The sequence below is a fragment of the Protopterus annectens genome, chromosome 3.part0 (assembly GCF_019279795.1).
Source record: "Protopterus annectens isolate FY-2018-M chromosome 3.part0, PAN1.0, whole genome shotgun sequence".
Lineage (NCBI taxonomy): Eukaryota > Metazoa > Chordata > Ceratodontiformes > Protopteridae > Protopterus > Protopterus annectens.
Window position 1 is genome coordinate 259339878 of NC_056731.1, and position 12819 is coordinate 259352696.

At 37.6% G+C, this 12819-nt stretch overlaps 1 protein-coding gene across 1 annotated transcript in view; it reads left to right on the forward strand.

The window, feature by feature from the left end:
• Nucleotides 1–1667: 1667 nt before the first annotated feature.
• The window catches only part of AGR3 (anterior gradient 3, protein disulphide isomerase family member), a 234112-nt gene continuing 222960 nt past the window's right edge, over nt 1668–12819 (forward strand). The window contains exon 1 of the mRNA XM_044064738.1: nt 1668–1780. The gene's annotated coding sequence lies outside the window, so the exon portion shown is untranslated. The remainder of the gene's footprint in view (nt 1781–12819) is intronic.

Genomic DNA, 12819 nt, shown 5'->3' on the forward strand with positions numbered 1-12819 from the left:
GACCAGCCCCAGACTGACTGTGAGCTCTGTGTGCTCTTAAGGGAAATAATATGCTTTAAAACGCATTTTAGGTAGTATTATTTATGCAATGCATTTTAATTACTGATGACTGGTTCTCAAATATGACTGGCTGGCATTTTATATTTAAACTGACTAACATTGTTGATTTTATGTTGTGTTGAGAAAGAATCTTGTGGATTTGAAAGCTTCCTCATTAAAGTGTTTTATGTTCGGACTCCAAGCTTTTTCTTTTATTGGATTGACTTTTGCTTGTTGGGGTTCATTTGGCTGCCTGCTAGAGAGTTTTTGGTTGCTGAAGTGCTGTTCTCTGGTAACAGCCCAGCTATCATACACTAAGGAAGTTGTATCCTTTGACAATATATATGGTATGCCAGAATAAAAGTGGATTTGATCTCTTCAAATGTCTTTTGCCTTTTTGGAGATATCACTTCCCCTCTTTCACTTGTTTATCCTTGAGTGGCCCGCCATATTTATTTGGTATCCTCTACATACAAATAGATTATCCCATGCCCAGATGGTAAGCTGAAGATAAGTCACCTCTTTTCCTAATATATTGCAGTCTTGGTATGTATTCTGCATTAAAAGAGCCACGGGTATACATGCCATACACTGCAGTTTTCACACAGGTGTGGCTTGTCTATTCTAAACTTAGTCCACTTGGCGTAGTCTATACTGCCTATTATTTTATCTAGACTTATCCTTATTAGACCTGCAACTCATAGGAGCCTCTTGTTTGTGTGACTGCTCACCTTTACTCTGTGTTAACAAACTAACTATTTATCAGCAACTTGTATCAAAGTGTGACTATGTGTTTCCACAAAATCAAGTTATCATTGTGATTAGTTGTAATGCTGCCTGTGAAACTTCCCAGACCTTTGTTCTATACAGTGCCATTTAAAAGATTCACCCTAAAATGATTTTCTCTCCTTCACTCTCTGACTTCCTCTCAATACTCACAGCTCTGCAATGCTACTTTATGTTTTACAGCTTTGACAATTGTTTTCCATTGAAACACAGCTTTAGGTGCATGAGCTTTCAAACAGCACATAAATGACAACTCACTGTCATTTGTTCTGTAGCATTGAAATTCCTGACCTAGTTTCTTCCCATTCTTTCACTGAGTTAAGTTTCTTTATTTTGATTATTTGAAAAAAAGCAACAAAGCCCAGTGGATGACCTGATAAACCACAGTGAATGGATTTGAATACATTTTCTTCTGCAGTGGTTATGTGTTTGCATAAATATTAGAAGTACATTTCTCAGGGCTGTAAAAGAGGAAGTGAGTGCACTGTATGAACAGGGAAATAGTACCTTGGTCCTTTTGACTTAGCCAACAGGTAATTTTCTGAAAATAATTTTGTTGTTGTTGTTGTTATTCTTTGTGAAGTTACTGTAAACTTATCAGGCCTTGGCTAATTATTGTTATATGATTACCTGAGACATAATATGCTTGCCTTCTAGAAATTAATATTTCATTAGTCCAGAGTCATAAACTATTGCAACAGTTAAAGGAAAAGAGATCTGTGCCAGAAGTGTAGATCAGCTTTTCACTGTGCAGGTGGAATGCATACCTGTTGCCATGAGTAACGAGCTCAGCTGAATAAGGGTCAGAAGTGTTAATAAAGTTATCTTACTTGTGCATACCACACCCAGCCTCTCTTCTAGAATAAATCCCTCCCAAGAGGGGAAATCATTCTCTTCTGCAAGTTTTCACGGGGAGGAGCTGAAAGTGCCTCTGTGTGCAGACACACACCAAATGGTAAGTGCCTGTTTTATGTAGTTGCTTTTTGACTAACACGTCTGTTTTGTGCATATTAAAACATATTTGTTTTAGAAACAAAGATTCAGATTTCACCAATTTCTGGTTTCACCAAATACCATCTGAAATTCAGTGTGTGTGTGTGTATTTTCACATGGAATTGCTTAATTTGAGAAACTTCTACAAGTTACTGTGTGAAAAGCAGTTTGTGCATTACCTCTTTCTTTCGTTCTTTTAATGCTTCCAAAGATTCTTGATCTGTCAAATGACTTGGAAAAATGAAACCATCCAATTTTCTTTCTACATAATTTCATCCATACTTTTTGACAACTGAAACAGTTAGTTTCATGTCAGCTGCATCTTTTCATTAAGGTCTCCGCCACAGATCAAAATTAAAATCACTTTTATGCTTTTTGACTTTGGCTTGCTTTGCTGTTATAAAGTAAACTAGTTTGTGAATACTGTGACTATTATGAATGAAAGCCAGAGTCTTTTCAAATTCCAGATTGTCTGTTAGGATTTGGGTATGCCAGCTAACGTTGTTACATGTTTACCCTTATAAAACTGCAGAAAAACAACTTTCCTTTGTAATGATACTGATTTTAGCATAGCTTAACATATTGTTCAGAATCTCAAAGCATTTCATGATGACTATTTTACGTATATTTCACTAAATGCAATTTTTGTTTTTGAAGTTTCTAGTTGTGAACTTATGTAAACTAAAGGGTTGGGGCCGTCACATCCTAATGATAACAAATTGCTCTAGAACAATCTGCAGTAGGGCAAGGTGACTGAAAACAATTGTTTGACTAAACCAGAAGGATTACTTTTGACAGAAGATGGATATTTTCCTTTTAGATTGTGAAATCAGATACAACACAACTGGTTTCTAAACAATGTGCCAAGTATTTATGACCAGAGAGGAAGTTTCCAAAATATTTATGTTTAGAAAGTATCTATGAATTTTGTTGTATGCTTTCTTAACACAACAAATGTACCCAATGTGTAATTTGGTTTGCGGTATTATTTTAAGAAATTCCTTGATATGCATTTGTTTTACTAAAATCAAACAATGCCAATATATTGCAAAATCATTTATCCCCTTTACCTTTTAAGCACTATTGAAAACAATTAAAGCTAAACATATTTATCTAGCAACCATGCCATTTTAAAATCACAAATGCTGCTTGAGAATCTATAATATCACCCCAGATGGGACATTGTGGTATTTAACCTGGACTGTTTCCTTACCTTCTACTGTCATGCAGTTAATATAAGTCAGATACATGTCCAATCATTCTCCAAATACGTTAAATTAGATAAGCATATAATAGTTCAAATTGTGCAATAAAAGTTAAACAATCAGATTCATATATGCATGTAGATATTATGAATTTAATTTATGTTTATGGAAAAGTTAGTTCCATTATATAAAGCTTATTTTCAGGTAATGCCTAAGATATTATTCTACATTTGGCTAGGTTGCATATAAATGTCTAAATATATGTATACAAAAATGCATATATGCTTTTTTTTCATAATAAAATATCTCTGCACCCTGCAGCAAGTCCTAGCAAGTCTTTTACATCCACCTGATATACAACTAACACAGGCAGAAGGGATCTTTGTTTAATGTTTCATCTAAAGAGTTGTACCTCAGGAGTGCAATTCCACCCCCCCCCCCCCAAAAAATACAATTCAGTGTCAGCTTAGAAACTTAGCTAAAAAATCAATAATCTCTGACAAGAAAAAATACTACTGTGAACTTCAGGAAACTCATCTTAACAATTCTAAATACTTCTGGTCATCAGTAAACTCCATCCCCAATTAATGCTGACCCAGAAACCCCTCTCCAGACTGCTAATGCTTTCAACTCTTTTTCTCTGAAACTATTCAATCCCTAGCCAAACAAATGAGCACCAACGACTCTTATATTCCAAATAATATAGCTAACTCCTCCTTTAACTGCTCTCTAAGAGCCATATCTACTTCTTTCATATATAGACTCATTCATAAACTGAAACCCTCTTCCTTCCTTACTTATAAACAGAACTATCCAAGAGGGAACCATCTCTAACTTTAGACCTACTAGCCAAAATCATGGAAAAATGTATTCATCAGCAACTTGTACACTATCTCTCTCTTCACAACATAATAGCAAACTGTCAGCATGGCTTTAGACCTCACCACAGTACCACCACTGCCCTTCTTTCCTTCATAGACACTATCAACTCTTAATCAATATTCTTGAATCACTCTCTTGTGACAAATTTGCCATTAAGTGGTTTAAATCTTATCTTAACAACAGACAATATCTCATCACTCTTGCCCATTTCCATCTTCTAAATGCTAAAACAAAACTCCTCCTCTTCTCCCCACCATCTCACCTGATCTCACTACAAAGCTTTTAGGAATAACCATTGACAATAATCTCTCCTTGATCAGCACATTAACAACAACATCAAATTAGTTAACAGAAAAATAGGATCCCTTTATCTAGTAACCCATTTAGGACCCACCATTGTCTAAATCTAAAACAACTAGGCTGGCTAGAATTTCAAAACTACCTTATAATTCCTCAACTCACTATAGCCCACAACATTTTATACCTACCTGACAACAAAATCTATAAAGGCAAACAACACAGCAGGTGTTTCTTTATTCACTAACACAATAGGTAAAAGCTGGAATCTCCTACCTAGTGACATAACTCTGACCACATCCCTGCCACCTCAGTTTTGTTTCTTTCACTGTTTTGAGATCAAGTATGTACTTTTTGTACAATTGTGTATATTTAATGAACTGCTTATAGTAAAAGTGTTCCTTTTAAATTTTCTTTCCTTTTTTTGTAAGATCTGATCTTAGCTGTTAACTTAAAATAGTAAATTTTATTATGTAATGGAAAATGGACATTGTATCCAGCAAATGTAAAATAAAATAAAATAAACAGTAATGGAAATTTAATTCAAGCAGATTGTGTAAGAACAGAGACCATAATCTTCTCATCTTGCTGGTAAGGAAAATAAATAGGAATTGTTAGCAACGTATACCAAAGGCATGCTTTTATACTGGTTTAATCGAGTTTCTGTAGATGGCTGTTTAATTTTGGTTTTATAATTTAGTGTCACTGTCATACATGATAATTTAATAAAGATGTTTTTGGAAAAAAATATTCATGCTGTCAAAAGATTAACAGCTCAAGACCTGCACGTTGCTGACAAGCTGTTGTCCTCAGCCTTTAACCCCACCTTTCCTTTCTGCCCCCGTGTCATTTACATTATTTATGCTTTCTTACTGCATGGTTAAAACACAGAAGGGATTCAGAAATAAGGAAAACAAACTCTGCATTCTTCAGATCATTGGAGTACTCAGACTGTACTTGACAAACAAGGGATATCCACTTTCTGCCTTATGCAGTTTATAAGCTTTTATATCAGCTTGGTTTGGGTTTTGATACACCAACATTATTAAAAACATTCATTCATTTTGCTGATATGTATCATACTTTTAAACAGACAGTAGGGCCTTGTTTAATGGCAGTTTAATGCAAATAAGTAAAGCAACAGACTACTAACAAACTTCATCCTTGGTTTGAATCTTTCAACCTCCATCTTCTTCTTTGTGATTCACTTAAGCAGACAGTGCCTCTGGCTGCTCCTAAGTGGCAGATGTGCTAAGTGGATTTGCCTGCTTATCAAATAAAAAAAACACTCTTCTCTAGAATTACTGCAGCACTATTGTGTAAAGAAGGAAGTTCTCCAGCAATAAAACAGAGAAAAGAAAGTTGTTTGAAACTTTGCTGAATGACATGCCCCTGACTTCTAAAGCTTCTGTGTTTCTGCTAGTAACTCAACACCACCTTCAGAATGTGGAAATACTTCATTGCTTAGGAACCCATGCTTTTTGATCAATCCGAGATGATTGTATGAAACTGAGTTGTTGCAATTAATTCACCTTATGAATATAATCAAGGCCGAAATGGATATTTTATATAATTATTAATCATGAGAACTAGTACTTATTTGGGAGCCTTTCTGATATCATGTGAACATATTCTAGATTATTCTTACAACAATGAATGCAGTTCTGTGTCATATTAACTTTAGCGCTTATAGAAACTCAATAAATGATACATTAATATACTAAGGTGAAAATATGTCCTGAATTTGCCTATTTTTGGGGATCTATTCATAACGTACTGTTAAATACTAATGGAGATACTGTAATTGTTCAAAAGAGTTAAAGGGAAATATATAGCACATAGGAAGTCCATGACGACTGTAAAAATAACATACAATACTCGTTTATAAACATTTAGGTATCTCCCCCACCACTGGCCAGTAGCTAAGTTAAGGTTATGTTCTTCTCTGTCTTAAGTTATCATTTCCCACCACCCAGTAGCTATGTAGCACCAACCCCCCCCCCCCTTCGTCACTTCTAGCATTGCCTTTTTTGCCTGCATGCCACTTTTTTACTACGAGTAAAACGGACACTAATCCATAGCCTGGATTTGTTTTTCATTTTTTAAAGAGGGTTTCCTGCAGTTCTTTTCTTACTCACTTCACTGCAACCTACCTGATCGACCTGAGCCACTATTCCCCTATACATTATGCTTATTCCTTCTTTCTCTATAATCTCTGTGCTGGGCTCTTGTCTCTTTAATTCAGCCTTCCCATGATGCCTTTCGCCATTTAAAACACTGTGTTGGCTGGCATTTGGCACCTTCTTTCTCTCAGTCTCCCCATTTCAGGTACACCGTGGCCGTCTGGTGATGTCCAAGCACCATTCTTTAGATTATACTGTATTTATCCAACCAAATGGAACTGTAGATTGAATCGTAAGGTAGTTTATTATTTAAATGCTGCTTTGTTTTCTCACTTGAATGCTAAGCTGGCGCTGCTTCTTCGACCTGTTCTAGGTTTCTGAAATCGCTCATGTGTAACAAGATTAAGTAAGATAAGCAATTATATGGCTTCATACTTCTAGTGTCTCTTCTGCCATACAGATTTTGAATTGATTATACAAATGTTTTTTTTTTCTAGATGCTCTGCCCCTTTTATTTGTTGCAAACCAGAGGCTGTACATAGTGAGCACTTGCTCTTACTATCAACTTGATTTTGCAAAATTTGTTTAACAGTGTTCAAATAAATGTACCTAAACACTGTATTACTCTCTCACAGAATGTTGCTATTTTGGTCAAGTAACATGAGAATAGTTCCTTATCTTAATCGCAGCACAGATTTCTCTGTTAATTAGCAGCTCTGAATATTAATTGTAAGAAAAGGCACAAATTGTATTATTTTATATCTTATAGCAGTGACCTTCACTTTTGTTTTGCTTGTTTTAAACATTAGCAGTGTTGGCTGTTACAGATCTTTCTATATTACTTTTGATAGAGTAGTTTTCTTTGTCGTTTGATTTAGTCAGCATCTTACAGGTATTAGAAGCTACTATTTGTAGTATTGAATACTTGACTGCATAAATCTGGCAGATGCTCCTTGCCATTATTATGTATTTGTTTGCACACATATTTCTGTTTTTATCCTGCTTTATAAGTATTGGTTCATTCTCCTATCTCTGTCCCTACCTACCTGTGTGTGGTCATGTTATCCACTCTCTCTGTTATCACTAGCCACTCTCCTCTCCTCCACTTTTCCTGTCACTTGTTTTTCCCATAAACCATCCTTTACTTTACTAACTATACCTCCCTTCACATTCTCTCCTAACTTCACTCTACCCTGCTAAACTTCATTGCCTAGCTCATTTAGCGCCTAGAGTTTATTCTAGTCTCCTAGCTAGTTAACCTCTGCCTTCTCCCCCCATTTTGTTTCTTTTTCATAGGTTTCCTCTCATCTTGCCACTGACTACATCTTTAACATGACCTGACTGTGTTTGCATGGGGAACATCTGGCTTACGCAGCAAAACAAATCTCAGTAACAGTAGTCCTGCCTGCTCTTAACAGAAACACTTTTAAATCTTAATGTATGTACACCCTATATCTTTAATACTGTCTCTCTTTCTGTGAAACTGTGCTGGCTCTTCGTACATCACCACTCCATACACTAACTCCTCCCTCCTTCCTCTCCTGACTTTGACTCTTAAGCATCTAACTTATACTGCCTAGGTAGCAGGTATTTGTATCTCTCTTCACTGCTAAACGTTAGGTCTTCTCTGCCTAAATTATCATCCCCACCCAGTAGCTCAGGAGCACCAACCTTTCTCTCCCTCCCCCCTTCTTCACTTCTAGCATTGCCTTTTCTCCCTTCATACCACTTTTTTTACTAAGAGTAAAACAGACACCACAAATGGATATTTTTTTCTTTTTTTTTTAAACAGTTTTGCTGCAGTTCTTTTCTTACTCATTTCACTACAACCTACCTGATTAATTGCTTCTGGCACCCTTCTTGACCTGGGCCAACCCACCCTGTTTGCCCTCACTATGCTCAGGCTCACTCTGGCCCTCTACAATACCTTACCCCCATTCCCACCCACACTCAAATACTCTAGATTTACATTTTAACCACTCTAACCCTCCCAGACCTCCTTTTCCTGTGCTAGACCTCCAATCAAATCTCACTACCCACTCTAGTCACCCCCCTCCTAAACTACTCATACTGACTTATTACCCCACACACCCTTCACCTCCTCATACCCCTCTCACCTCTCCACCCCTACACACCCACTCACAAACTTCACTTATCCTTTTCCCAACTAACTTCCCATTCTCACCTCTATGCTGTTTATTACATATCCTCAACATGTACTTCACAACCTAAGCCCCCTCCTCTAGACTCTGGAATATTCTTAATAACTAACCCCCCTTTCTTTGTAACATTCTTCCTTTCCCCACTTATCTCCCTACCAACATTGTCACTCATCCACTCACAGAATGCTACTCATCTTCACCACTATTACTCTTCTTCTTCTACTCTCACACCTGTCCTCTTATCATATAACACAATCCTCCAAAAACTCTTCTCCTACCTTAACCAATCCTTCTTCACACTTATTCACCACACCTTTGAAATATCTTCCTCTCTTTTCAACCACACTAGTCCACTCATTCTCAAGATCAAATTGGTCCTACACCCATCTCACCCCCTAAAAACAAAGCCAAATACCCAACCTTATGCTCTAAAATTCCTATTTTCACACTCTTCTCCACGAGGTCATCCCTATCGGTAGATATCCACCCTAACCCTGCCCCCCCCCATTATTACCATTCCTGAGACGCTCCCTCCCCAACTCCCCCTCCAAACTGTTAACATTATACTCCCTGAATATATGCAGCATCCTTAATAAAGTCAGTGAATTCCACTTTTGGATTGCCCAACATTCCGCAGACATAATAACTCTGACTGAAACATGGCTTAAACCCCACAACTCTGACAATGAAACTATTCCCCCTAGATATAACATCTTCCACCTAGACAAGGTACCCAAAAAAGGTGGAGGTGTAGCCTTACTCTATACTGACCAACTTATCTTATCCCCTATCAACATCTCCCTCCCCAAGTTTCAATCTGCAGAACTCTTAGTAGTCAACTGCAAACTTAGCCATAAAAAACTAATAATTGCTACCATCTGTAGTCCTTCTGGAAATAATTTTCCTATACCTGCACAAATTCCCTCCTGGCTAACTCACTCCTTACCTTATGAAAGTATAATACTGGGTGATGCCAACAATGATTGGCAAACCCTCACCCCTGACTCCCCTAACTCCACTATAAATTTGCATGGCTTCACTCAACTCATTACAATCCCAACTCACATAAGTAAGCCAACCAACTCTGGCACAATCCTGGACTGGATCCTAGTCTCCAATCCTAGCCGTTACCACAACCCCAAAACCCTATCTGATTCTTTAAGCGATCACTCCCCTATCTACCATCAAAGATATGCCTTAAAACACTGCAAATCACACAAATTCAAAGACCAATGTACCCTATCCAACTTCGACCCGGTGGTATTTAATATACTCTCCTCCATAAATTGGTCTTCCCTGCTCCACTTAGTCCTCAATGAAGCTGTACAGAAATTCAACACTACATTTCTAGATATTCTCAACTCCCTGGCTCCGCCTAGAAGAATCAAAATAAAATCCCGCCCTGCACCATGGCTAACAAAGCCCACCCACCCTCTAATGCACAAAGACAAGGACTGGAAACACTGGTTCAAATTAAATTCCAGACTAGCCTCCTAAAATGCAAACAACTCCACAACCTCACCAAAAAGCAGGTTACCAATGACAAGAAAAACTTCTACCAAAAAAATCCCAAACAAACCACCACAGGAATCCCAAATAAATTTGAAATAGCATAAATAAAATTCTCTCTCCAGGTACCCTAGCTCTCCTAACCCTCTTCCCATCAACCACCCTGTGGAAACCTCCACCACATTTAACTCCTACTTTTGACTCCATCTCCAAATTAACCATCAGCAGAGACACCTCTACCCCCCCGTCCCCTTCCTCCCTCAACTTCTACATCTGCCTTCACACTCAAACCTGTCCCCACTACCTACATAAAAAATCTCCTGTGTAAACTTAAGCCACACTGTTCCTCAGATGATGATTGACCACCATACTTCCTAAAGCTCTTAAGCTTATCCAGTTTCTATCCTAATTAACCATGTGCTGTTTAAATAACATATATTTTAGCTATGTTTCTTTAAATTTTATGGTCATGTGACTTAATACTGTTTCACTTCTCTGTTTAAAAAAACAGTTTTGGTGTAATGTGTTTGTTATCTGATGAAGCAGCAGTACCTGCAAAGGTGCTTATGGCCGACAATAAATTAAGTTTTTAACCCGGAGAGTTGTGCCTTCCTTGGGTCCTTCAGTGTTCTTGGATAATAAATAAGCTATTTTAATTTATTTATATATGTCTTTAAACGTACAGTTGTGCATGTAAACTTACTATAACAGTAGATGTTCAAATGATCACAGCTGCCTATATGGGCTTATATCCTGCATAGGATACAACTGACGGTCATCTTTAAAAACTTCAGGGCACCTTCCACACACCCAAAGCATTACTTGGCTCATGCTGAGCTGCCTAGGAAACACAGGTTTGAGTGCCAAGTACTTCAGAGCTATCATGTCAACTGAGAGAAGGAGGCTGAGCCATGAGGGGTCATTGCTAGGAACAACAAAACATAAATGTCCACACTCTGGCATAAGAAATACACCAGAAATCCAGGGGGATGAGGGAATGGAGCAAGGGTACATTTTACTGTTATGTTAAATTTACTTACACAACCATTCTTTAGCCTTCATATTGATCTCTGATGCAGTAGCCTAAGCTATATGTATAGAGTACTATAGCTTAGAACAACTGGTAGGTGGAAGGGGAACAGTCTAGAAGCCCCTGGAGAATGGTCCTAGCAAAGCCTGGCCTAGATCTGGAGAAGGAATCTAGCTTGAACTACTTTGTAAAAGTATGTACAGATGACCAAGTTGTTGCTTATAGAAGACTTATATAGGCCATCCCTTTCCAAAAAGCCATAAATGAAACCAAGGCCATGGGAGAATTTGCCTCGGCCTTGCCTGGAATAGTTTTTTGAAGTGGGAATAACAAAAGTAATACTCTGAAACACTATTTGGAAATAGTCTGCTTTGAAACAGGTTGTCCTTTCTTCTTACCCTCAAAAGATATGTTCTGATGTTTTTAAAGATTTATTTTTCTGTGCAGGTAGTACTAGTTGTCTGAGGTGAGGTAGGGTATAAAATATCCTTTGTCCCTCATTTCAGGGTTCAGGAAAGAAGACAGGGAGATGGATAGTTTGGCTTAAGAAATATCTGGTCTGGATGAATAGGAATGTGATAAGCATCTTTTCAATCTAATATTAACACCTCTAACCACTCTACCTTTAAGAAGTCTCTTTTCCTACACCTAGCATCACAGTGGGAATGCTCTTGCTCCCACCCCACATAACTAACTCTACTTAATGTCCTTTAATATCACATCCTTCTTTTAGCTACTATACTTGTTCTCTAATTTGTATTAATTTTTTGCATTGTTCTATTGCTAACATATTTTTCTCTCAATGTATTAATTGTTATGACTGCTATTATATATCTGAATAGTTTCACATTATTCTGACTACATTGTAATAATAACGTTCTGTCCCTAGACTGTCTCATATTATATGTATTTTTTTTCTGGAGCTTTTCTCCCCAGGACTCCATTGAAAACGGGTTCTTTAAGGCCCAATGCACTATCCTGGTAAACCAACTGCAATAAATAAATAAATAAATAAATATTACCAAAAATCTCAAGAGGAAGAGGGGTAAGGGGTTGTGTAACGAAAGCATTTTGAACTTGAGCACTTTCACAAACTGGCCTAGTTAAAAAAGTGAAGAATTGGTCACCAGGCATTTCTCTCTAACACCAGAAACATTCTTGAATAAAACCCTCTTCCCAGCTGGGAAGGAGGGACTGTTTTTATTACCCCCTGAGAAAGCATGTGCTGTAGGATAGGAAAGAACAGAGGAGTTTGGTCTGATGTATGTGGAATAATTCCCTGGAAAGGAGGGATTTCTTCTCACTGTCACCTGTAACCCTGCTGAATCAGTCTCAGAACCCATTTGTCTGAAGCAATCTGTTGTCAAAGAGGAAACTGCAGATTCAGAGTTTCTGGTAGAGATAAGTCCCTTTCCCGGTCACTCTAACTTATTTTGACTGTCCTTTGTTCTAGAGGGTTCCTACTTTCTTTTTGGAACTTCCCTGCTACTGTTTTTTTTTTTCTGCTCCACAGCATTTTGCAGAGACTGTTTTGTTTCTTGCTAAAACTGGAGAAGGGAGCAAAAAAAAAACTTGAAAAATCTGAGAGACTCCCTGTATCAGCTTATCCCTCTCATCACATTTTTGATAACCTCTGCAGGAGAGGGTCCAAAGTCTGTATCCAAAGATGAATTTAAAATCTCATTTTTTACATTCTCTGGGAGGTTCTGAGAATGCAGCCAGGCAGATCTCCTCAATACGTTGCAGTGGCAGCAATCCTGAATGTATCTGTAGAGTCACAAGGACACTTTAAA